General features: G+C 42.4%; 1 long non-coding RNA gene across 1 annotated transcript in view; it reads right to left on the bottom strand.

Annotated features, from left to right (window-relative positions):
* LOC128099972 (uncharacterized) overlaps positions 1 to 23,748 on the bottom strand; it is a 75,446-nt gene that overhangs the window by 19,952 nt on the left and 31,746 nt on the right. The window lies entirely within an intron of this gene.

Here is a 23,748-nt window from a genome sequence, read left to right as displayed (position 1 = left end):
CACATGACCTCCTCGTCACTGCCCTTCTATACAGACCTCCAGGTCTTCTATGGTTGGTATTGAGATTAAAGGTGTGTGTCTCCATGCTGGCTGTATCCTTGAACACACAGAGATCTGCCTAGCTCTGCCTCCTAAGTCCTGGGATTAAAGGCATGCACCACCACCACCCAGCTTCTGCTATGGCTTGCTATTAGCCCTGACCCCCAGGCAACTTTATTTATTAATACACAAATAAAATCATATTTCAAAATAAAATATCACCATAGGTCAGACCAATGGGAGGGGCTGGAGTTATATCCAGTTTCGGGTAGGCGGCACATGATATCCTAAATTGTCCAGAAGGTCACTTATGGATATCTACCTAAACCTGATTCTAAGAGTCCTGAACCCTATCAGATTAGTATTTATTGGAGACTTTCTGATAAAGAACAAGAAAATACCATCAACCCTCCTATGAGAGTCAATCCAAAGGCATCTGTCAATCTGTCAATCACCTGGTCAGGACAAAGTCCTTCAGGAAAAGCTGCTTGCTCCAAAGGCGTTTGCAATAGTGAGTGTGAAGCTCTCCTAAAGTGCAGATTGGCACAGTGTTCTCTTTGGCCATGCCCACCCTCACCTCTTCAGAGTGCACCCTCCTCTGCTCTTTCATAAGTTCTACCTGCCTTCTACACCATGCTCGGTGTGTCTCTGAATTCTTTCCATAGAGAGCACAAGGACTCTGGAGTCCAGAGCAAGACCGTTGAGGGTGGGGTTTCCACAGCAGACTTCACAAAGGATGATTGTGAGTCGCTTAACTTTGAGGCAAGTCTCTTTTCTGACTACAACAGAAGGGAGGTAGAATTAAACAAATTAGCTTAAGATTCGAAATGCCAAGGGCCCTATTAGGTTTAAAAAACTAATAGGGTGTGCAGTTACCCCACAAGTGCATGCACGCCTCTTGAAGAGTGTAAGTGTAGAAGAAAATTAGCTGTACAAGCTGCTACAGCAAGACCATACAGAGCTGGCTCGATTCATAAAAGCTGACTTATGAGCCGATCTTGTACCAAATGAAGCAGCTTTGAAAGGGGGGTTCAGATGGAAAGACAACAGGGTTACTGAAGAGCAGACATTACTTTTTATATCACCAAAGCGATTCATGCTATATAAATGGGAATACTGAAATCCAGAAAAAAACAAATCGTCCATGTGCACATATTTCAGGCATGGGGTGGGGATGGGAGGCTCCTTAGAAGATGCCTCAGTATCAAGTGCAAACTCGGTGGTTCTATGTGGCTTGACCCCCTCTCTTCCTTCATTGTTTTCTCTGTAAGACTGTGGCTTCGTTAGTCTAGCCTCTCCCTTTCCCTCTGTAAAAGAGTATAGTGTAATCAGCGTACCCACGATTCCATGGGCACCTAATTGGAAACATAATCAGTGGCAGTTGCTGAAACTGTGTCGAAAAGGCAGGGTTTGAGCGACGTGGGATGTGCTGAAGTGATGAAAACAGAGCTGAAACACAACCGACCCCCAGAGGCCCCAGGAGGAAGGAAAGGGAAGTGAGTCTTTCATTTGTACAGTTCTTTACTGTTAAATGAGGATTTTTAAAAGTAAAAGAGAGACACGTGATTTTTTTTCTCATAAATACATTTCCCAATTCCATTTTTAATGGAGCAATCACAAAATGACAGGCATCTGGGGATCTGTTTTTGTTGCTAAGGGACTCATAGTTGTAACATAGAGACTTCACAATCATAGGCCAATGTAACAAACATATGGTTGGTAAGGATTTACGAATGCAGTCCACGCCTCAACTCCTCCAGAGGTGCCTATAACATGGTCCACACCCACCTTCTGGCCAAGATTGGTCCAGGCAAGGGAACACCCTTGGTATGCATGTCACAGGCTGAGTGGCTTCCTTGGTGTTCCTAGGCAATTATCCATCCTAGGAAATATCTCCCACACTGAACCCTGCTGACTGTCATGGTGCTCATGGATGATGAAAAGTTTCCATTCTGCTGTGTAAGGGGGTGGCACATTTCTTAGCAATTGACTGGGTGGTTTAAATAAGCTGCCATCCATTGTGTGTATTCATCACAAGGCCGTTGAAACACACTCTATCAAAAATTCCCCTTTTTGTGTATATGTGTGGAAATAGGGAATGAACCTATGACCTCATGTGTGTTAGGCAAATGATACACCACTGAGCCATATCTCAGCCTCAAAATTATTTTTAACAGTCACAATAACAGCTAAGGCTTCTACAAAACATAAAACTGGGTAGATATCACTATATTCTTCATTTCGCTGATGAGAAACCAAACACAGGGAGGTGAAATTACTTTCTAAGGTCCTGTCTTTTAGGATTTGAGCCTACATATATTTTATTCTGAAATTCCCACTACTGTTCCAAATTAGGGTAACAAAATCACTCACTAAATCAAGCATGAGTTATCTATGTGCTGACTATAATGGAGACGAAAAGATTGGAAGAGCCAGAGGTAGGGGACATCTGCAGTGAACCAGCATTTGATGAACACCACAATGCCGCTATCCATATGAACTCACATAGGCTGTGGATCCAGGTAAAGACCTGGACAAGATCAAGCCAGCATGAATGGAGAAGGGCTCTCGAAGCCCTACTCCTAGCTGAGGAGCTATTGGCAACTGATGTCTGCTGGGGGAGGGAGCATCGGCTTAGATCATCCTCTACTCATGCACAAACAGCAGCCTGAAGTGAATTAGAGGGTTGTAACAATGAAGAGCCCAGGAAGTTAGAAGTGCAAAGTGGTGGGAGGTGAATAGAGGAGGAATTGGTGTGGGGAGTCATTAGAAGGGAGGTGATGGTGGTGGATTTGATCACAATGCATCTGGGTAGGCTGGAGAGCTATCTCAGCACTTAAGAACCCTGGCTACTCTTCCAGAAGACCTGAGTTTGACTCCCAGCACCCACATGGTTGTTCACAACCGTTTGTAACTCCAGTTTCAGGGGACCCAACGCTCTCTTATGGCCTCTGCAGACAGCAAGCAGCCATACTGCATCTTGTTCTCAATTCTTCACAGCAGAAGCCCCTGCCCCGCAACTGTGGTGCATTCAATCTTCCCTTCCGAGCTGATCATGAAGGGAAGGACTTTCCTTTAACTGGCTAGGCTTTCTCCCCATGGTCAAAAACTTCCTAATGCCTTGCTATCTGTGGAAAAGACAGAAGAAAAAGACTCCGTGCTTCCGAGGTATCTGCTCTCCATCTGCCTGTTGTACATCACAGTTACAGGTTGCTGTTAAATTCTGCTGGCTTACCAGAATTATTCCCCTACTCCGAAGGAACGACCTGATGATCTGCCTTTTTGGTTTTGTTTATTTGGTTGTTTTTTTGTTTTTGTTTTTTTCTGAACTTACTTAAATACATCACTTACTGTTTTTGCTGCAGAGGTACTGCAGGCTTCTACTGGATAGCATTTTAATAAAATAAGATTAAGACTTTGGGGGTTTTTTTGGTAAGAAATTTTTTTATTCATTCCACATACCAACCACAGATCCCCCCCATCTCTCTTTTCACTCTCCTCAACCTTACCTCCCAGCCCACCCCTCATCCCCTCCTCTGAAAAAGTATGTCCTTTAAGCCTCAATTCAACATTCTTTTAGCTGGTGGCTTATCTGTGAATTTACACTTGCTTTCTCCTTTCAAAAAGACCTGTTTTAAAAATACACAAAGACTATTTTCAAAATCCTGGATAATTGGTGCTGGCAAAAGTTATTAATTTCCTTTAAAAAGAATAATTATTAATGTGTATTTCAAGTCATGAAATTTGCTGTTAAGTATTTGACAACAGAACCACAAAACAACAATGTGCATGGCATGCAACCACCGATCACTAAGAACTTAACTTCTTATGAACATCTCCCAAACTTTTAAAAGAAAAACTTTCAATGCAGATCTTTGCACGTGGAGACTTCCTGTCTGTAATTCTGGGTGTTCACAGGCAACCCCAGAGGTCTCATAACGCATAATCATCTGCACTTTGGTTGAGGCGTGGGGTCCACTTAGGGTGTAGTCACTTGCCCAACTCACCACCAGGTCCTGCCAACCTCCAAACGTCAGCATCACCATGTGCGTCATACCCCACTTAGTCCTGGGACCATTACCGCAATGACAGGAAATCTAACACTCCTAAGTGGCTCGCACATCCCTATATGTTCCGCTCTTTCCCACCCCACCCAACTTTCCAGCCTCCCACTCTCCTCCGTCCCAATGGCCTCCTCCCTAAGATGGAAGCTCACTTGGAAGCACAAGTTGACCCTGAGCTCCTTCCTCTGTCTACTGTATTCCACTTCCTTCCTAGTGTTTGCGTGGTGGAAGGGCATGCTGGGACCTACCAGGTCAGCTCCATTAAACAGTTGCTTATAAAGACAGGTGACCCACTGAACCAACCATCAGCCCCTCCAGCCCACGCTGGGGTTTCTCTGAAATGCTAAGACAGCCGCATTGCCCTCTGCAGTGCTCAGCACCCTGCATGCACTTGTTTATAGGTTTGTCCCCTGTCACACCCCTCCCTTCCCACACAGCTCTACCGTCCATCCCTTCTGCTTCTGGAGCCTCTGGGGTTCCCTTACCTCTGTTACAGAGCCCCTCCTCACGGTGTCCTTCTATTAAATTCCTTCCTTGAGTTCATCACAGTCCCCCCAAAATCAGTTTATAGTAAGAATCTTTGAGACACTGGATGTCGGCTTTTCTCACTTCTAAAACAAAGAGGCATTGTGTACATTTCAAAGAGAATCTTTTTAAAAAATGACCCTTAAAGTTCTTAGGTGAAAACTACAATCCCCTTTGGATGAGGCATTAAACCCCGTGGTTTAAGAGAAGAAAATAATAATAATAATGGTGGTGACCACATGAAGTGGCAAGCTTCTCAATTATTGGAGGATAGAGTCCTGCCAAAAGGACACTGTGGAGAGGAGAGCCCACACAGGCAGCTGGGTGGAGGGCCTTGGCAACCTTCTCTGTGGAGATCCACCCCCACCTCAGAAACCTGCTGAAGGGAATGAGAAGACTGGCATGGACGGTGCTGCACACCCAGCTCCAACCTGGGCTGTTAAGGCTACTTTTGATAATCCTCACCAGCAGCCCCCAGGCAGGAACTTCAAAAGATCACATCAAAGGGCCGAGTCACAGTGGAGGGAGCCCTGAAAACCTGGGGACTGCTTTGCTCTTCCGGCTCAACAACAAACACCAGTCTCCAGGCCTTCCCCAAGGAGGAGAGAGAGATTGCTTTAAAAATTCTAGGCTGGCATCCCTGAGGGAGGAGAAGACACACACACACACACACACACACACACACACACACACACACACACACACACACACACACACACACGGCGGGGGGGGGGGGGCACAAGAGATCAAGTGATTCCTTCCAATCATGCATGTTTGAGAATGGAAGGGCTGTACTAACAAATACACACTCATAAGAGAAAAGTTTGATCCGGGCTTTAAATTCAAACAGCAGAAGCCGAGAAGGATGGAGTGAGCATGTGCCGTCTCGCTGACACGAGAGACAGGCAATTAATGAAACTCCGGGCCACAGTATCAGCTGCCTGCTGACTTCTGCAATTGAATTAAAACTATCATAAGAATAATACAAGGGCTCGCCCTTGTCCTCTTGTCTATGTGTTTATTTAATTTTCTGTCCAACTGACTCTCAAATAAATTGGAAACAGCTGCCATTTTTTTTGATTCAGTAGCTCCATTACCCCCTTGTGACATCATTCTGGGCACGAACACTAACAATAGGTCATTATGTAGCAATTACTTTATTGATTTATGGAAGTTTTTAAGCTCTGTCAGGAATATGCACATTCAAGGGGAAAAAAGAACCACTTCTCTACTCCAGCTAAGGAGAAAACCAAAACTACAGAGGCTGGCGTAGTGCTGCTCAGACGGGACCTTCCTTACAAAGGAAAATATGGGAATAATTTGTTTGGGTTTTCTTTGCATAAAACAGAAATGGGGAAAGTCTATAAAGCCTAAAAGTTATAGTCCCCGTAATTTCATGAAGGAACTAAGTAAACAGATGACCCAAGCACAGCTGTTAGAAATAGTGGGATTTCATGGCTAACAGAAATTGCTTGAAACAAATTAACAGTGTTCAAGCCCCCATGATGAAGGGAGGTTCTGAGCTTGCAAATACCATTTCCAAAGTATGAAGGCATGAAAAACGAGCTTTCTTTTCCCCGTCTGAATGGCCACTGTCAGACTGTACTCAGTTTCCACTCCGGCTCTGCATCATTCAGCGGTCACACTTTTGTCTGCCTGTCAGTGTTTACTGTGTGTACCATCACCATATCACAAGCATCTCCCTTCTTGTCAATATCTGCCTTCATTCCCACTCTCTGGTTTTCAGGACTTGAATCTAGAGATTAAAAAAGAGGTGGCGCACGCCTTTAATCCCAGCACTCGGGAGGCAGAGCCAGGCGGATCTCTGTGAGTTCGAGGCCAGCCTGGGCTACCAAGTGAGTCCCAGGAAAGGCACAAAGCTACACAGAGAAACCCTGTCTCGAAAAACCAAAAAAAAAAAAAAAAAAAAAAAAAAAAAACAAAAAAAAAAAGAAAAATTAAATGAATATGTATACTTTAGCGCTAACCAAACTCAAGGATTTTAACACAAGAAGGCAAGCATTGGTGAGTACCTACATTCGGAGGGAAATGACTAAAAATTCTATCAACCTTTGCTTTAAAATAGAGCAACTTACTGCTCTTGCCTGGAACCTGTATCTGAGATTTCCCAGCTCCTGTTTAGGGTCGAGACTTTAATATTCTAGTTTCTCTGCCAGTCAGCAGAGCATCCTCTCAACCCCAGAAGGACAGCTGCCAATCAGCAGAGCATCCTCAACCCCAGGAGGACAGTTATAGATCAGTAGAGAATTCTCAGCCCCAGAAGGACAGCTGCTTAGGACCATTCCCAACAGCAGCCTAAAGGTAACACTTGGCACTACACTTGCTGTGACAAGCTTGAGCTTCACCTATGGACTTTCCTAGCACTGATCAGGAAATCCTGGGAGCTCTTAGGAAACATGGTAGAAAAATGATCCTGCTCAGGAAATCTGTCTCTTTTGTGAATAGCTAAAACATATGTCAGCCTTCTACAATAATTCACAACTATGAAGACAAATAATTGTTTTAGAATGGGTATCTTTTTTGTTGTTGTTGTTGTGTGTGTGTGTGTGTGCATGTGTGTATACATGGGCATGCACATGTTTCTATGTGTGAGTGCATATAAGTACTGTGTAGATAAGCATGTGGAGGTCAAAGGACAACCTCCAGTGTCCTACTCTTACAGAGGACCCAAATTGGTTCCCAGTGCCCACAAGGTGACCCACAACAGCCAGAGATCCAATGCCCTCTTCTGGCCTCTGCAAGCACTGTACCCAAATGTGCATGCGAGTGCGCGCACATGCGCGCACTCGCACGCACGCATGCACGCACACACACACACACACACACACACACACACACACACACACACACACACACACACACACAATTAAAAATAAAACACAACAAAATAAATTGATCTCAAAAGTAGTATTCCCAAGCTACAAGGATCAGGAGAGTATAGAATAAAGGAAACATTTTCTTTGAGATGGCCCAATTCTTTACCATCTTTTTGAAAAAGATAAAGTCTAAAGAGGGGTCTTACAGAAGATGGTAGCAGTGCCATGATGAACACAAAAGGAAGAAGACATTCTGTGGCACCGGAAGAGCCTGACAAAGAAGTGGTATTTTCAGAGCAAGGGAGAAGTTGTGTTTTGTGAGGCTGAGCGGGTGGCTGCGTTAGAGACAAAGCTGGCTGTGCACAAGGTGCAATGGAGACAGTCAGAATGGCGTTCGAGGTAAGGGGCCTATGGTGGGTCATTTACTGGAAGAAATACATGGTTAAAGGCGACGTTGACAGAGGCTGGTCTGTTAGGAGGGTGGGGAGAAGAACTAGAGACTGACAACCATCCAGATAGGGAACTCAGGAGAGGCACGAACAGATAACACTTTGGAACAGGATCCTGATCATGGAAAGAGGCTCAAATGCAACAAACCCAGCAAGAAAGAATTTGTAGTTTATGAGAACTGATTCAATAAAGGCAGCCAAATAAGAAAAAGGAAGCAATAAAAATAAACCACCAGATGAATGTCCCAGAGAATTAATTGGACAGTTGAGTCATTGAGAAAGGAACCCAGAAGGAGAGCGGAAGCTTTCTTCATTGAATTCAAGGCATAAGTGTCCCACTGCGCATGGAGCCAAATGAAAACATCTAGTTAATAATGAGATATAGGAGGTCCATGGAAGCTCAGGGTTTACAAATCATGCTTTTGTTCAGCAAATATTTATCAAATATTCACCAAATATCACTTCTGAACCCATGCAATGTGATTAATGCCCCAAATAACAGGATTAAAGAAACATAATCTCTGCTCTACAAATACTATTTCTAGTGGACAAGCAGAAAATTATCTAGTTGGTTCTGGTATCTTGCAATCAGAATAATTAAATACTTTTGTGGTTTAATTGTGAAATGACCCACTTGCGTTCATGTGCTGAACACTGGGTTCATAGATGGGGCACTGTTTGGGAACATAGTGAAGTTTTCAGGGAGCGGCACCTCAGGGAATACAGCATCTCACTGTGGGTGGACACGAAGTGGAGTAACATAGCCCCACTTTTCGGCCACTCTCTGATGGTAGCTGGAATGTGGTCAGGCAGCCTGTGGCTCCTCCTAACATAACCACCAGCCATAATGGCCTGTATCTCCTTGAAATGTAAGCCAGGCTTCCTCCTATAAACTGTTTATTGCTAGATATTAGACCACAGAGAAGCATATACAACTAAATACAGAAAACAGATAAGAAGTAGGATCCTTCCTATGAGAAATTTGACCATGTGATTTCTCTGTCTTCACATACAGAAAAGAAAATTAAAATTCTTTTAAAATGCATTTATTTTTATCATATATGTATGTATGTGTATAGATACACACACACATATATGTATGTATGTATATCAGTGTTACTTGCATATGTATATATACACCATGTATAAGCCTGGTGCCCACAAAGGCCAGAAGAGGGTATCAGATCTCCTGAAACTGGGTTGTAGATGGCTGTGAGTCACCATGTGCATGTTGGGAACCAAACCCAGTTCCCCTGCAAGAGCAGTCAGTGCTCTTGTCCACTGTACCATCTCTCCAGCTCCAAAAATAAAATAACATTTAGATGGCATTCAATGTTTCAACAAGATACATAAAATATACCAGAATAAATGCAATGAAAGAATCCTACAAGATAAAGACAGAAGTTGGAGGGCTATACCAGTTCATGAGCTACAGCAGTTGGATAAGTTTTAAAGCATTTCTTCTCAAGTTGACCTGGACAACTGGCACAGTCATAATCAAAATCCCAATGAGATTTTGTGTAAATTGCTAAGCAGTTCCCACATTTATAAGAAAATGAAAAGGATCTAGGCCGGCATGGCCATTTTGAAGAACACAGCTTTCCCTAGTGGATTTCTGCATTTGGGGGAGTAAACAAGACAAAACAATACCACAAAATAGAAGATCAATAAAAGATCTACACATAGAAAACTGAGGTATGGTAAGGTTCAGTGGGCAAAAGACATTCCTTATAGTACGTCGCCTACATCAGTTGGATATTGTCTTAGTGTTCTATTGCTGTGAAGAGATACCATGATCAAGGCAACTCACATAAAGAAAACATTTACTTGGGGGCTGACTTATAGTTTTAAGGGTTAGTCCATTATCAGCATGGCAGAAATCAGACAGCACTGAAGGGTTAACTGAGAGCTTTATGCACTGACCAACAAAGAGCAGGCAGAGAGAGAGACACTGGGCCTGGCGTGAGCTTTCGAAACCTCAAAGCTTACTCCTGGTGACACACCTTCTCCAACAAGGCCACACCTCCTAATCCTTCCCAAACAGTTCACCTGCTGGGGGCCAAGAATTCAAATATATGAGACTATGGGGGTCTTCTCATCTAAATCAGCACAGGTATCTATAGATGAAAGAATTTCCACACGTCACAGAAAACTTAAAGATACACCATAGGTCAAAATTTCAAAGGAAAGACAAGAATTCTGAAAGAGAATGTAGACAGCAACCTACATGAAGTTCTTAAATGAAGTCTTGGAACTGAAGTCATTATATGAAAGATTCAAGCTTTATGCTATTAAAATGTGTCCTGGATTTGAGGGACATCTCAGTGGTTAAGTGTGCTTGCTTACAGGTCTTGCAGAAGACCAAATTTGGTCCCCAGCACCAATGTCAAGTGACTCACAACCACCTGTAACACCAGCTCCAGGGGATCTGATGCCCTTTTCTAAGCTTCAGGAACACTTGTAGTCACATGTATACAACTACAGAGATACAAATATACACAGAATTAAAATGAAAGTAAATCTAAAAACAAATAAATAAACCCAATGTACTCTATAAAGAACTCACAACACGAAATATAAAACTTTTAAAGAGTTCTTTTATATTTAATTCTATACATGTATGTGTGGGTATGGGCAGACAAATGCAGGTGCCCTTGGAGACCATAAGTGTCAGATCACTCTGGAGCTAGAATTGTGAGCCTCCTGGTGTGGGTGCTAGAAATCAAACCTGGGTCCTCTGCAAGGTCATCACATGATCTCAGATGCAGATCCATCTCTCCATCCTCACAACATGAACACTTTTACAGATAAATAATGAACAAACATGTTTGAAATGAAACAGTCTTAAAAAGGATACACCAGAACAGATTGCCAAACAGCCTCAAACCCTGTACAGCAGGCTCAGTGTTGCTCTTACCTAGGAACGTCCACGCTGAAGCAAATCTAAGCCTCACTCTGTGCTCTGGAGTGCCCGAAATAAGGGCTAATGATATCAAATAATTGCAAGGAAAGCTCGTATACTTGCCAGCAAGACACTAAATTGCTGCACCCACTTTCGGGTCTTGGCACTGTCTATAGCACTGAACACTTCATACCCAATGACTCAGAAATCCCACTCCTGAGCATGTGCCTCCCTAAGGTCAGTGCTCACATCCTCAGAAGACCAGAATGCCCCCAAGAGCAAGAAATTGGGACCAGCCTGCAGATTCAGCAGAAGTAGGTGTGATGTGTGGATGGTGGTATGTCTTTACAATGAGGTAACACATAGTAAGGAATGATGTGACAAACTGTTGGAACACACAGGAAATAAGTCCATAATTTCAACTTTGAGAGAAAAGAAATGCGAGACAATAAGGTCATTCTATTGATTCCTTTAGAGGAAGTTTCAAATGCCTGAGTAATCCTTTCAGTAAGTTGTGCTAGAACAACTGGGTACTTAGATACAAAAAGATTAATTGGATCCAAACTTACTGACATATTAAAAATTAATCCAAAATAGATTATAGCATATATCATAGAACTAAATGTAAATCTTCAAACTGTAAAACTTTTAGAAGAAAACACAGAAGAGAGTATTTCTGACCAAAAATAGGGCAAAGATGCCTTTGGTATGTCATTAAAAAAAGTAAGAGGAAAATAGTGAATTATATTTCATCAAAATTATAAGCTGTGATACTCTAAAGACATTATATATTTAAAAAACAGTTGGGGAACCACAAATTTGAAGACAATATTTGCAAAGAGTATGCATGATAAAGTACTTTTACCCAAATACACAAGGAACCTTCAACTCAATAATAAGCAAAAAAAAAAAAAACCCATAAAACTAAATTAAGGGTTTGATTGAACACTTCCTGTAATAAGATATGTGAAGAGAGAATAAGGATGTGGACAGAGGCTGCTAACACTAGTCACTGGAAAAGCAAGTAAAACCAGAAACACCTTCCACACCTATGAAAATGGCTAAAACTAAAAATACCAACTATACCAAGAAATGACAAAAAAAAAAAAAAAACCTCCACTGGATAAAGATAGGAATGATATTACAACTACTTTTAAAAGTTTGGCGGGGTTGGGGATTTAGCTCAGTGGAAGAGCGCTTGCCTAACAAGTGCAAGGTCCTGGGTTCGGTCCTCAGCCCCAAAAACAAAACAAAGAAAAAATAAATAAAATTTTGGCAATTTTGGCAGGAAGGATTTGTTTTGATATCTATGGCACCTGTTACCATTGAAGACCACGTACGTGGATGCCTTGGGCCTAGGCCACCACGTGGAGCCACGTTAGTGTCCAAGGGTCACCCTGCAGCTAGAGCAAGGCTGATCTGAGTGGCCTGCATTGCCACCCAGATGGTGACATCAGGGCCAAAGCTGCTGATGCTGGCCATGTCTGCATTCATGGTCCTGTAGCAGTGGAGGTCTGTGTTGATGATGTCCATTGCCCGTGTTACCATAGGGGCCCATGAGAACCATGTGTTGAATCCTGTGTTTAAGTACAAGGGCCGCACTGAGCTGGCCCTACCCCTCACTGGACCAGGGTAAGTCCCACTCCCCACTGGACAGTTGACCCCTCACTGGCCCTGGGATAGCTACCACAATGACCCCAGCACAGGAGAGCTGGCCCAACCCTTCATAGGGGAACTGGCCCCTGCACCTAGGAAAGCTGGCCCCCACTGCTTACCAGAGGCATGGGAGAGCTGGCTGTGCCCCTCACCTGAGGAGGGTGGTCCTAGCAGCTCAAACTGACCAACTCACCTACCACCCAGGCACATATTCAGGGCTTTGAGTTTGCACTCCCCAGCATCTACCCCATCTATGGACTGCTGGAGCACATGAAGGGACTGGCCCTACAGAGTCATAGCCACAGGATCTTCATGACTTGGGGCGACGGCAGATTATCCAGGAGAAGTTTTGCTGAGGGTACACTATTGATGGTGTTCCAGAGGCCAGAGGACTTGAACCTGACCAACAACACACTACATAATGAACATTTGCAAGTAAAGCTGTTTGGACAAAAGGGTGTATTGCATGATGCACCACAGCTCCCAACGCCACAAAGACTAATGTAGAGGCCATAGTGAGGCAGGAAAAGTGGAGGAGCAGAGTGTGGTTTTTGTTTGTTTGGATTGTTTTTGTTTTTTATGTCTTTTAAATTAATATTTTTTGTATTTTGGTATTATTTATTTCTTATTTTTATTTTATTCTTATAATTTCTTATTAAGTTTTCCTTTGGGGGGAACACTACAGGGTAAAGGACAGGTCAATGGGACTGGGAAAGGGGTGGATTGGGGTGCATGATGTGAAATTCCCCAAGAATCAATAAAAAAATGTTAAAACGTTTGGCAATTTCATGTAAAAAATAATAAACACAGCATGTGATCAAGCCTATATACTCCTAGATATTCACCCATAAGAACTAACAACATACAACATGCTCACTGCAGCTTCATTTGTAAGGCCAAAAGTAAAGCAACTCAAATATCATGTGTTCATTAAATCTGTGTATTTATTACAGTATCAGGTAGCAATATAAGGAATGAAGTATATTGAAATACAGTGACTAAGGAATAGGCAAGAAAATAATTGCGTGGAGTAAAAGAAGTAAGACAATGAAAGTTGTATTCTGTAATTCAATCACATATTAATTTGGACAGTGCAGTTGAGCCTTACCTGGGATTGAGGGTAGAGAGTGTGGAAAGGAAAAGGGGGCACGACATGATGGATCTGCTCCTTATCTAAACTGGGTTGATGTTTTTCACAACTGCACACCTCTCACAACTTAGAAAATGTTGTCTGTTAAATATATCATTATTCTGTATTGATGGTGCTCTTTAAAAACTGTCAGTAAGGATAAAATTAATTCATAGTGTAATAATTCTTCAAAAGGACATAAAGGACACCTATCTATAGCTTCACACAGGTACACACACACACACACACACACACACACACACACACACACACACACCACATACAAGGATATACACATTCAAAGACACACTCCAGTTTTGTGATGTTCCTGTATTTGAGCAGTAACTCTGTTAAAGACCTAGAGTTCTGAGTGTGGACCAGGATCCCAGCCCCATAGACAGCTCTAAGGGCTTTCCATGAAGAAACAACAGGTGCAAACATATAAGAACAATGCAGAAGAAATAAGAGGACAGTGTCCCTACAGGAGCAGGTGGCTCTGATTCCAGCCATTTCAGTGAGGGAGGCACCGCCACATGGAGCAGCTGACCCTGACACCCACATGCCATTGGTGGGAAATGTACTGCAGGACCTGATTTACTGTCCTCTTTCTCACTCATTATTATTGTCCTTTATTTATTTCATCTTTCTCCTAGTATATCTATTCTGATGAATTAACCTCTATCCTCTGTCTTGACTTTGTCCTAGACAGAAACTCTCTTTCCAAAACAAAGCATTTATGATGACAGTGATTCCTCTTCTGCCCACTCCTTCCGACTCCTCCTATTTCTCTTCTTCAATGCAGGTTCTCATGTAGTCCATACTGGTCTTGAACTCATCATGTACCCCACAATGAAAGTTGGCCTTAAACTCCTAATCTGCCTCTTAAATTCTGAGTTTACACCTGACTAATTATTACCTTATGTCATCTGTGCATATGTTTCCTGCCTAGAGGTGGACTGGCCTCTTTGACAGGCCTACTACATGAGTCCTAAGAGACATGCCCTAGATGGGACAGAGAGCTCTTACCTCCAGCTTTCTGGTATTGTATAGGACAGTAGGGACAAGAGGAGAAGCAAGAGGGATCAGGATAGAACTGAGTACAGACTAAAGAAGATCTGAGAATGAAGGCATAAGAAAGACTGCTTAGCCAGGAGCCGTCAGCTTTACTTACAGTATTGGAGTAATGCAGAAGAAACCAGCAATGCAGAATGAGGGATTACAAACGCTATTGGAGTAATGCAGAAGAAACCAGCAATGCAGAATGAGGGATTACAAACGCTATTGGAGTAATGCAGAAGAAACCAGCAACACAGGATGAGGGATTACAAATGATACTGGAGTAATGCAGAAGAAACCAGCAACACAGGATGAGGGATTACAAACGATACTGGAGTAATGCAGAAGAAACCAGCAACACAGGATGAGGGATTACAAACGATACTGGAGTAATGCAGAAGAAACCAGCAACACAGGATGAGGCGTTACAGTCAGTATTGGAGTAATGCAGAAGAAACCAGTAACACAGGATGAGGGATTACAAACTACTATGGTCAAAGAAGACAAGAAATGGAAACATTCAACACAGTCACAGAAGAGACTCACTGATTTTGGAAATAGAGAGTACAGGATTTTCCACATGTGAATTCTACAAATAAGATAAGAGAATGTTTAAAGACTCTCTGTACTGCAAGTACTGATCAAAGAATAAATGTTTGGTCTTGTTTCATCCCACTCAATGTGACATCCAGCACGAAATGAAGAGATGCAGCCTCACATCTTTGAGCACATTTTCATTGTGCAGGTCCGTGCTGAGGGGTGTCCACACAGGCACAGAGCCACGGAACTTAACAACAACAACAGGAAGGTGACAGGGTCTAGACACAGACACACCAAGGGGCACACAAGGTGCTAAGGAGAAAGCCAATGTTTGGAAAATCAAAAGCATGAAGCAAAGAGCAGAGATATTGTAGTTTACAGCAACTGACCCTAAATTAAGAGAATGCACTAAGAGCTTCGAGTGCCAGAATGTTAGGTGCCACTGAGAAAACCCCCTAAGTGAGCAGTGTCATGGCATTCGGTGGCCTGCCCTCTGACTTCCCTCAGACCCTGCATCCACAGACCCCGAGGAAGGCACAGGTGCAGCGGCAGCAATGGCTGGCAAGGGGAGAAGGAAGACTCACAGGAAACTGTTACACTATTCCATACATGTCCTTCTTGGATACCTTCCAGTCCAAACCAGCAGCCTGCCAGTGATGAGCAAAGTGATGGAGTGTTACTTAAGGCTGTAAAGCTAGGAAGGTTAAAGAGTCATCACCATGTTAATTGAAGAGACTGTGGTGGCCTGCTCCAGAGGTAGAGATCCATATGTAAACATCACCTGGCTGTAACTCAAGTCAGTCCAATATTCCAGCTGAAGAACTGTGATTAAGTATTAATCGTATACACACATTTGCATATATTATACATATTCATACATATGCATATATATGCTTATCAAGTATGCTGGTAAGTCTAGTACTTCCCTCACTATAAGATGAAGACCAAAACAAACAAACAAACAAACAAAAATGAAGCTGGGGATAGATAAAAAGGGAGGGAAAAGAAAAACGTTATACTTGAGATAGCAAAGCCCACAGGATGTTCTCTAGTACCATAATAAAAGTGAACCTACTCCTTAGTTAGTCCTTCCCCTTGACCCTGACCTGACCATGTGACTCATTTTTGACCAATGGAATATGGCAGCAATAAATATCCAACAGGGCTAGGTCATGGGAAGTCCTGTAGCTTTGGTGTGCTTCTCTTAAAGTCCACTCCTCTGACAGGAGTGCTTCACTGAGAATCCAGTCTACCCATGAAAGCCCCTGGTTAAGAGCTGTCAGCTGATCTCCCAACCCCAAACAGCCAGTGTGGACTGCCAGCCCGTGCATGAGCCAGCGTAGAAGTTCCAGCTAGTCTCTTTCCCATACAACATCAACAGCCAACTTCAAGTACCCCAGAAGAACCATCCAGCTGAGCAGTCAACCCAGAGACTTGTGAGCAATAACAAAATAATTGCTATCTAAGCCAATGAGATTCTCCAATTGGTTTTGGAAGAATAAACAAAATATTTTCTTAATCTCTCACAGTGACAGTGTACCTGTTAGACATTACTGTGTAACAAATCACCCCCAAATGTAGTCATTTAAGACAATATTTCATCAAACTCTTTTTTTAAAGGTATTTTAATCTTTGTGAACCATGAAGTTTCCTTCCCAGATACTCAAATCTGGCTCTGTAGAATGAGAGTAGTCATGGATAGCACAAAGACAAATGGGCATGGCTGTGTGCCAATAAAACTTTATTTATTAAAAAAAAACTGGCAGCTGGTTCATGGGCCATCATTGTCAACCTCTCTTTTAAAAGTATAACCAGGTATTATTGGTCATTCTCCTATAGGTCAGATGGATTGTTCTGTGCATACAGCCAGGTTTAGCTGATCTCAGCTTGGCTCTTTCATGCACCTGCCATCCGCTGGCAGGTTAACAAGGGGCTGGCTGGCCTCCGTGGCCTCCCTTACATCTGCTGTCTTTCTGGCTGCCAGCTGGAGTGATAGGGGTGGCCGGGCCACACGTCTCTCATCATCCATCAGTCCAGCCTAGGGTTGTTCACTGAGTGATGGCACAGATCCAAAAGAATAAGCAAAACTATGGAGACCTTTGAGGCCTCCATCAGAATTGGCACATTCTCACTCCATTCCATTCTGTTGACCGAAGTAAGTCACGAGATCAGTTTATATTTAGGGTATGAAGAACTATACTATATTTAGGGTATGAAGAACTATACTCATCCCTTTGATGAGAGAATGACGGTCACCACTCAAATGGTGAGGACATTGGAAAAAGAAATGGGCTCATGTGGAAATTATTAGATCATGAATACAAGTCTTTGTGCTAGGATTCCAAATGGCAATTGTTCTTATTTATTTATTTGTTTGATTGATTGATTACTTGCTTATTTACTTACTTACTTGTCTATTTATTTATTTATTTAGATGCTGAGGATCAAACATGGGGCCTATTATTGGACACCTGCCTCATTACTGAACTCTACCCCTAATTCTGTCTTTTGTTTTGTAAATGAAGAAAATGAAATTAGGGAAAGGGTTGATGAACAAGTCATTACTATAAGCTAAGACAGCCCTGAAAAACGAAAAGCCTCTGATGAACTGTGGAACTACGGGTGGCAGTTTTCCCTGGTCCTCTTCACAGTCCACGTGGGACCAACTAGTACTTCTATGAGAAGTGTCTCCTCCACACCCAACCCTGTCTGATATCCTTCCCTCCAGCACTCAGCTCCATATAAGTACAACTGGGATGAGAAGTGATTATCCCACACTTGGGTCACCAAAGTAGCATCTTCTACCCAAAACTCCTCTCCTTATTACACTCTAAGAATCAGAATTCTTAGCTTAGCATATCTTAAAGCTAAAATGTCTCCAGACATCTGCAGCCCTTGGTCACATGCCATAAATATGGTGTGGCCTGGTGATAATGGGTCCAGGGAGAACAGCTCTGACCCAAACATTGGAGCCAAAGATTTGCCGTAAACACTTAGAGGGAGGTGGCTACAGGCTACAAATTACTCACCAGCTGCCACAGTTACAGGCAACATCCCACTCATCAGTTCTGAGTCCAGAGGTACTTATGAGGATGTCTGGGCCAAAACCTTCCTATTCTCAATTGCTACGGTGCTGGAAAACCAGTTGAAACATCTTCCCACCCTGATTTAACAGTTTCTCACAATGCTACAGCCCTGTATTCATTTCAGTCTTCTATTTGCAGTTTAATAGCTTACAGAAATAAGATTTTCCATCCTGCATTTCCCAATGGATAGGACTGACTTGGGCCAGAGCATATGTTACAGGAAGCTCATCTCTGAAGGATGACTTAACTACAGCCCATCCTAGAATCTGCTCTCTACCCAACTTGGCTGCATTTCATTAAGCTTATAAGTTGTCCTAATATTTTGCTTATGTTCCATGGTTTTTTTTTAAAAAAAGCAACTCTAAAATGTCTTTGTGATTGATTAAAAAAGCTGTTTTCTGCTGCTTCTACTCTTACACAGCTCAGAACTTTCAGGAGCCAACTCCTGAATACAAGGCACCAATACAAGGCACCAATGGCCCTCCCAAATGTACCTGAGGTCAACTCTTCCACCCTACCAATCAACTGAGCCAGGGAGCTCTAACATATATAACCACCTGAAATAGGCTTCCATAATTCATTTCTGTGCACACAATTCTTTGTAAGTCACAGTTACAGTGAGACTTTTCCCTTCCATTCCCACCACCCACATACATATGCTAGACTCCAGCTTCTTCCCATCCCGGCAGTCCCTTGCTCCTCCTTAGGTAAACCTCTTATCTCCACAGTCCTATGCCACACTCACGTGGTACCTTATCACAAATGTCTACCACTGTCTCTGCATTCTATAACCCTGTGTATCTCTGGCCAAATATGACTTCATTTATGAAACTTACTACTTTATAAAATTACTACCCACCATGTTTCAGCATTATTTATATGTGTTGTATCATGACCCTTTTTCTCTACAGGAACTCAAGTTCCCCCCAACTTAAGGCAAACCTTTAACATATTTTTTCCATGACTATTTCATTTTCTAGGGCGTGATCTATGAAGGACCCCTGTAGTTCCTAATGTTTTCTGTTAACATAGCAGCAGCTGTACCAAATGTGGGAATAAGAATCTTGGGAGAAAGTATAACCCACATGTCTACAACCGTGTGGGAGGTGTAAAAGAAAAATTGTTAATAACCTCCCCAGGGTTTCAGCTCTTGTCTTGATGCTGTTGTGATTTCACCGTGGTGAAATATTTCAGGTCAGGTTTCAAAGCATGAAAAAAATAGCAAAGAAGCTAAAGTCATTTCATCAGAGTTTGGTTTTGTCACTGAGATCTGCAGGTTTCTTCCATACATAACCTGGTCACCAGAGCACAGTAGGAGACACGCCCAAGTGAAGCAGAATTGCCACTTGTTGTTAGGACATTTTAAAGAGCAATCTTGTCCCAAATGACCAAACACAATGACTGTTGCCTTACACCTTGTTTCTCCATTGTAAAATAAGCCTCCTTCTTTGTGACCAACTTACCTACTTCTTCAGCAAATAAGGTTATTTGAGCCAAACTTCTGTGCATTTCCATGAGTTTCTGAATCTTTTATGCATGTGGAAGAGAGGGGAAAGGGAAATTAAGAGGCCCGATCATGTCCTCACAGTACACAAACTGTGGTGAAAGTTATAAATTCATTGATCAAGTGCAGTTACATTGAAACGAAAAACTCCAGTGGCACTTGTGCACATACACTGGGCACATCTTCATGTGCTTCACTGTCTTCCAAAGAGCGGCTATAATCAATATCACGTACCTGTTGTCTACATACATTAAAGAGCTTCTAACATCCACAGAGGCTTGCAGTGAAATATTGCTACAGGTTGAAATTAAAGTGTCCCCAAAGGGCTTGGTCCCCAGCATGAGACTCTTCAGATCTAGTATAAATGCAAAGAGATGAAGCCTAGGGAGCTGGGGGATGGCTCAGTAGTTTAAAGTGCATGCTGCACAATAAGGACCTGAATTCAGATCCCTGGCATCCATATAAAAGTCAGGCATAGCAGTGTGTGAACCCAGTGCAAAGAATATGAGGACAGCAAGATTCCCTGGAAATCACAGTCTAGCAAAATCAGTGAGCATTTTGAGTGACAGACCTTGTCTTTAAAAAAAAAAAAAAAAAAAAAGATGGACAGAGGAAAATATCCAATGTTGAGTTCTGGCCTACACACACACACACACACACACACACACACACACACACACACACACACACACACACCCCTGCATGCATACATGAAACCACAAAATCATACATACACATGAACATGCACACATGGGCAAAGCCCATAGGGAGGTCTTTAGGTCATTGGGTCTGTGATCCTAGAAGAGATGGTGGGACCTTTGCCCCTTCTCTTGCCTCTTGTGCTTTATGAGCTGAGGTAGGTTGCTTTGCTCTGCCATGCCTTCCTGCCACAATGCTCTGCCTCATTAGAGGGGATTGACCCAACAGACTTTGACCTACACTTTCGAAACCCGAGTTCTTCTAAGTTGATCCCTGGAGTATCTGTGCAATGATGGAAAGTTGACAACAACAATGACCTATGGCCAGTCACCATGACACATATCTCAAGAATGACCATAGTGTCCCTTCTCTGGGAAAGCTTCACCCTCTATCTTGTTGGGCAAGAACGACCTCTGTTGCCAACTCCATCATAACGCTAATGTCTAATTCACATGAAGTTCTGTTTATTGTGCCTCTGAAGTACACATGGAGTCAACAGGCATTTCCTGTCCCACTGCCATCCCCCTATTTCAAACTGCTATCATCCCAGCCCCAGACTATTGAAAGAGCCACCTCACCCATTTTCCTGAGTTTCTTCTGGTTCCTCATGCTCACCCTCTACTCTCAAGTGTCCATTTGTTTTTCTTATAAGAGGGTGGCTTGTCCCTTTATTGTTTCGCTGCAGAAGCACTTTACGTTCTGGATATAGATGTCCTTTTCAAAGTATACAGTGAGTCCTGAATATGCCTTCTCAGAGGTATGAGCAAATGAACCCTTTCAGGTAAATATTGCTGCCATTTATTACTAAAGAACTGGTTTCTCAGAGAGGCTGAGTTCCTTGTTCAGGGTCATCCAATGAATGAATCGGGGATCCAGGGTTTGGAACTAGGTCTATCTGACTTAAGAAAGTGAACTATTCCCAGTGTGTCCTTCTATGCCCATTTCTCCATATAGAATCATGCCCTTAAGTTTACTGAAACATCTTATGAATACGTGTGTTTGTTACATGCCAGATGGGGAAGGGGATGTGGTGATATATTGTGTACCCCAATATATTGTGTACCCTAATAAACTTATCTGGGGATCAGAGGACAGAGCCAGACACTAGATTAGACATAGAGGGCAGACAATAATGGCACACACCCTTAATCCTATCACTCTGGGAGGCAGAGATCCATCTGGATCTCTGTGAGTTCAAGGACACTCCGGAAATAGAGCTAGGCAGTGGTAGCACACACCTTTAATCCCAGTACTTAAGATCTCATGACTTTTCTTGGGAAGAACACATGCCTTTAATCCAAGGAAGTAATATGGCAGGACACAGAAGAGCATGAGGAAACAGGAACTTGTCCTCTTTCGGCAGAGGATTTCATAGGGGTAAGAACGTTGCTGGCTTGCTCTGTTTTTCTGATCTTTCAGCTTTTACCCTAGTATCTGGCTCTGGGCTTTTTATTAATAAGACTATTTAGCAATTTGTGTTACAAGGGGATAGGAAGGGAATGGAAATGTAGAAACAAATGATTTCAAAACAGAGAAAGCATGCAAGGCTTATGTCTGATTAATAATTATATCCACAGACCAATAGATCATCTATTATTATATATATGATAATAGATATATTATATATATAATCTACCAACCTTTCATCTATCAATCACATACCTACTTACCTTTCTATTATCTATAGTCTATTCATCTACCAATCACCTGCCATTTATCCATCATTTCCCATGTATCTACCACATATCTATATCTCTTTCGATCGTCTGTATAAAATCATGTCAAAGCTAAGTGCTTATTTTTCAGGGCATATCATTCTACCTTAATGGGGAAAAAGCTGCTTATTTAGTAAATGTATCGGTTAAGTGTTGCAGAATATTTGTTTATACTTTATGAAGACGTGTCACAAAGTCACTTTACTTTGTGAAGATTGGTTTAATAAAGAGCTGTAAGGTCAAAAGTTAGGCAGGAGAGAATAGGAGGGACTTCTGGGCAAAGAGAGGAACTGTGGATAAATCTAGGCACACAAGAGAGTCACCAGCCAGATGCAGAGGAAGCAGGATGGGCAGTACAAAGATGAGGTAATGAGCCACGTGACAGAATGTAGATTACAAAATATGGGTTAAGTTTTAAGAACTAGTTAGGAACAAGCCTAAGCTAAGGCTGAGCATTCATAATTAATTAGTCTGTGTTGTTACTGGGGAGCTGGTGTTACAGAGAAAGACTCACTACATATAGCGCTCAACATGGGGCATGAATATCCACATAGCGTCTGAGAAAGCAGTCTCTCCAATAGGCTCGGAACACAGAGACATGGCTTTTTTAAGAGGCCCTGCTGTGAAACACAGCACTTAAGTGGCCAGCATGCTAGGTAAAAATGCCTGCCACTTGTGGACACAGCAGCTGGGGTGCTAAACATTTTGACATGAGGCTAGACTCTCAGGAAACTGAGGTGGGTAGAGCCATGAGGTGGCTGGTACAGCTGTTTGTCTCACTGTCAGACAACACTGCAGGCACACAGTAAAGCATTCCAGACCACAAAGACCTTTAAACAGACACAGTAAAAAAATGAGTATTGACAGCCATAAAAAAATAGTTAAAAAATAACAAAGTCTTTAAAGAGAAAGCAAAACAATATAAAAAAATAAGCCACTTAAGGATGGGAAATATACAGGGCATCTGGATCCTATATGGTGCTTTGTTGACTTTGAATTTTTTGAATGCTGATGAGCAAATAACAGCTGCTGAGAGACATGGAATTATGGAAAGGACTGCTGACTAAACCAACCTACATACTTAAGGGATGTCTTGGCTTCAGACTGGAAGTTAAGAAATGTGTTGCATTGGGGGAGAGGTTATGCTTTTTTTTCCACAGGAAATGAAAAGTTATGGATTCCTTCAAAGTTAATAGGGATCAGATTTGACCAGGGGAGATCTCCTAAAGATCTTGGCTGCAGATGTGAGGGAAAAGGTCAAAAAAGACTACAGGACAGATGATGTGTATGCTGATCCCCTTGCATGGGAACGTCTCTGAGACTGGACAAGACATGATAAATCTTGTTGACTACAGAGTCACCATGACTTATTATTACATGCCATCCTTTCATATGGATGGATACAGATTTGGTTATACAGTCCAAACAGACTTGTAAAGTTGACAGATGTCTTTTACCTGCTCAAACATAAAACAAAAAATCATCTTTAACTGACTTGTGCACACTGCACATTCCATACTTGTGTTAATATAGATACATGTTACCTT

Source organism: Peromyscus californicus, unplaced genomic scaffold, assembly GCF_007827085.1.
Source record: "Peromyscus californicus insignis strain IS unplaced genomic scaffold, ASM782708v3 Scaffold_6__1_contigs__length_162567912, whole genome shotgun sequence".
Lineage (NCBI taxonomy): Eukaryota > Metazoa > Chordata > Mammalia > Rodentia > Cricetidae > Peromyscus > Peromyscus californicus.
Note: the sequence above shows the minus strand (reverse complement) of the source record. Positions and strands in the feature narration are given on the sequence as shown.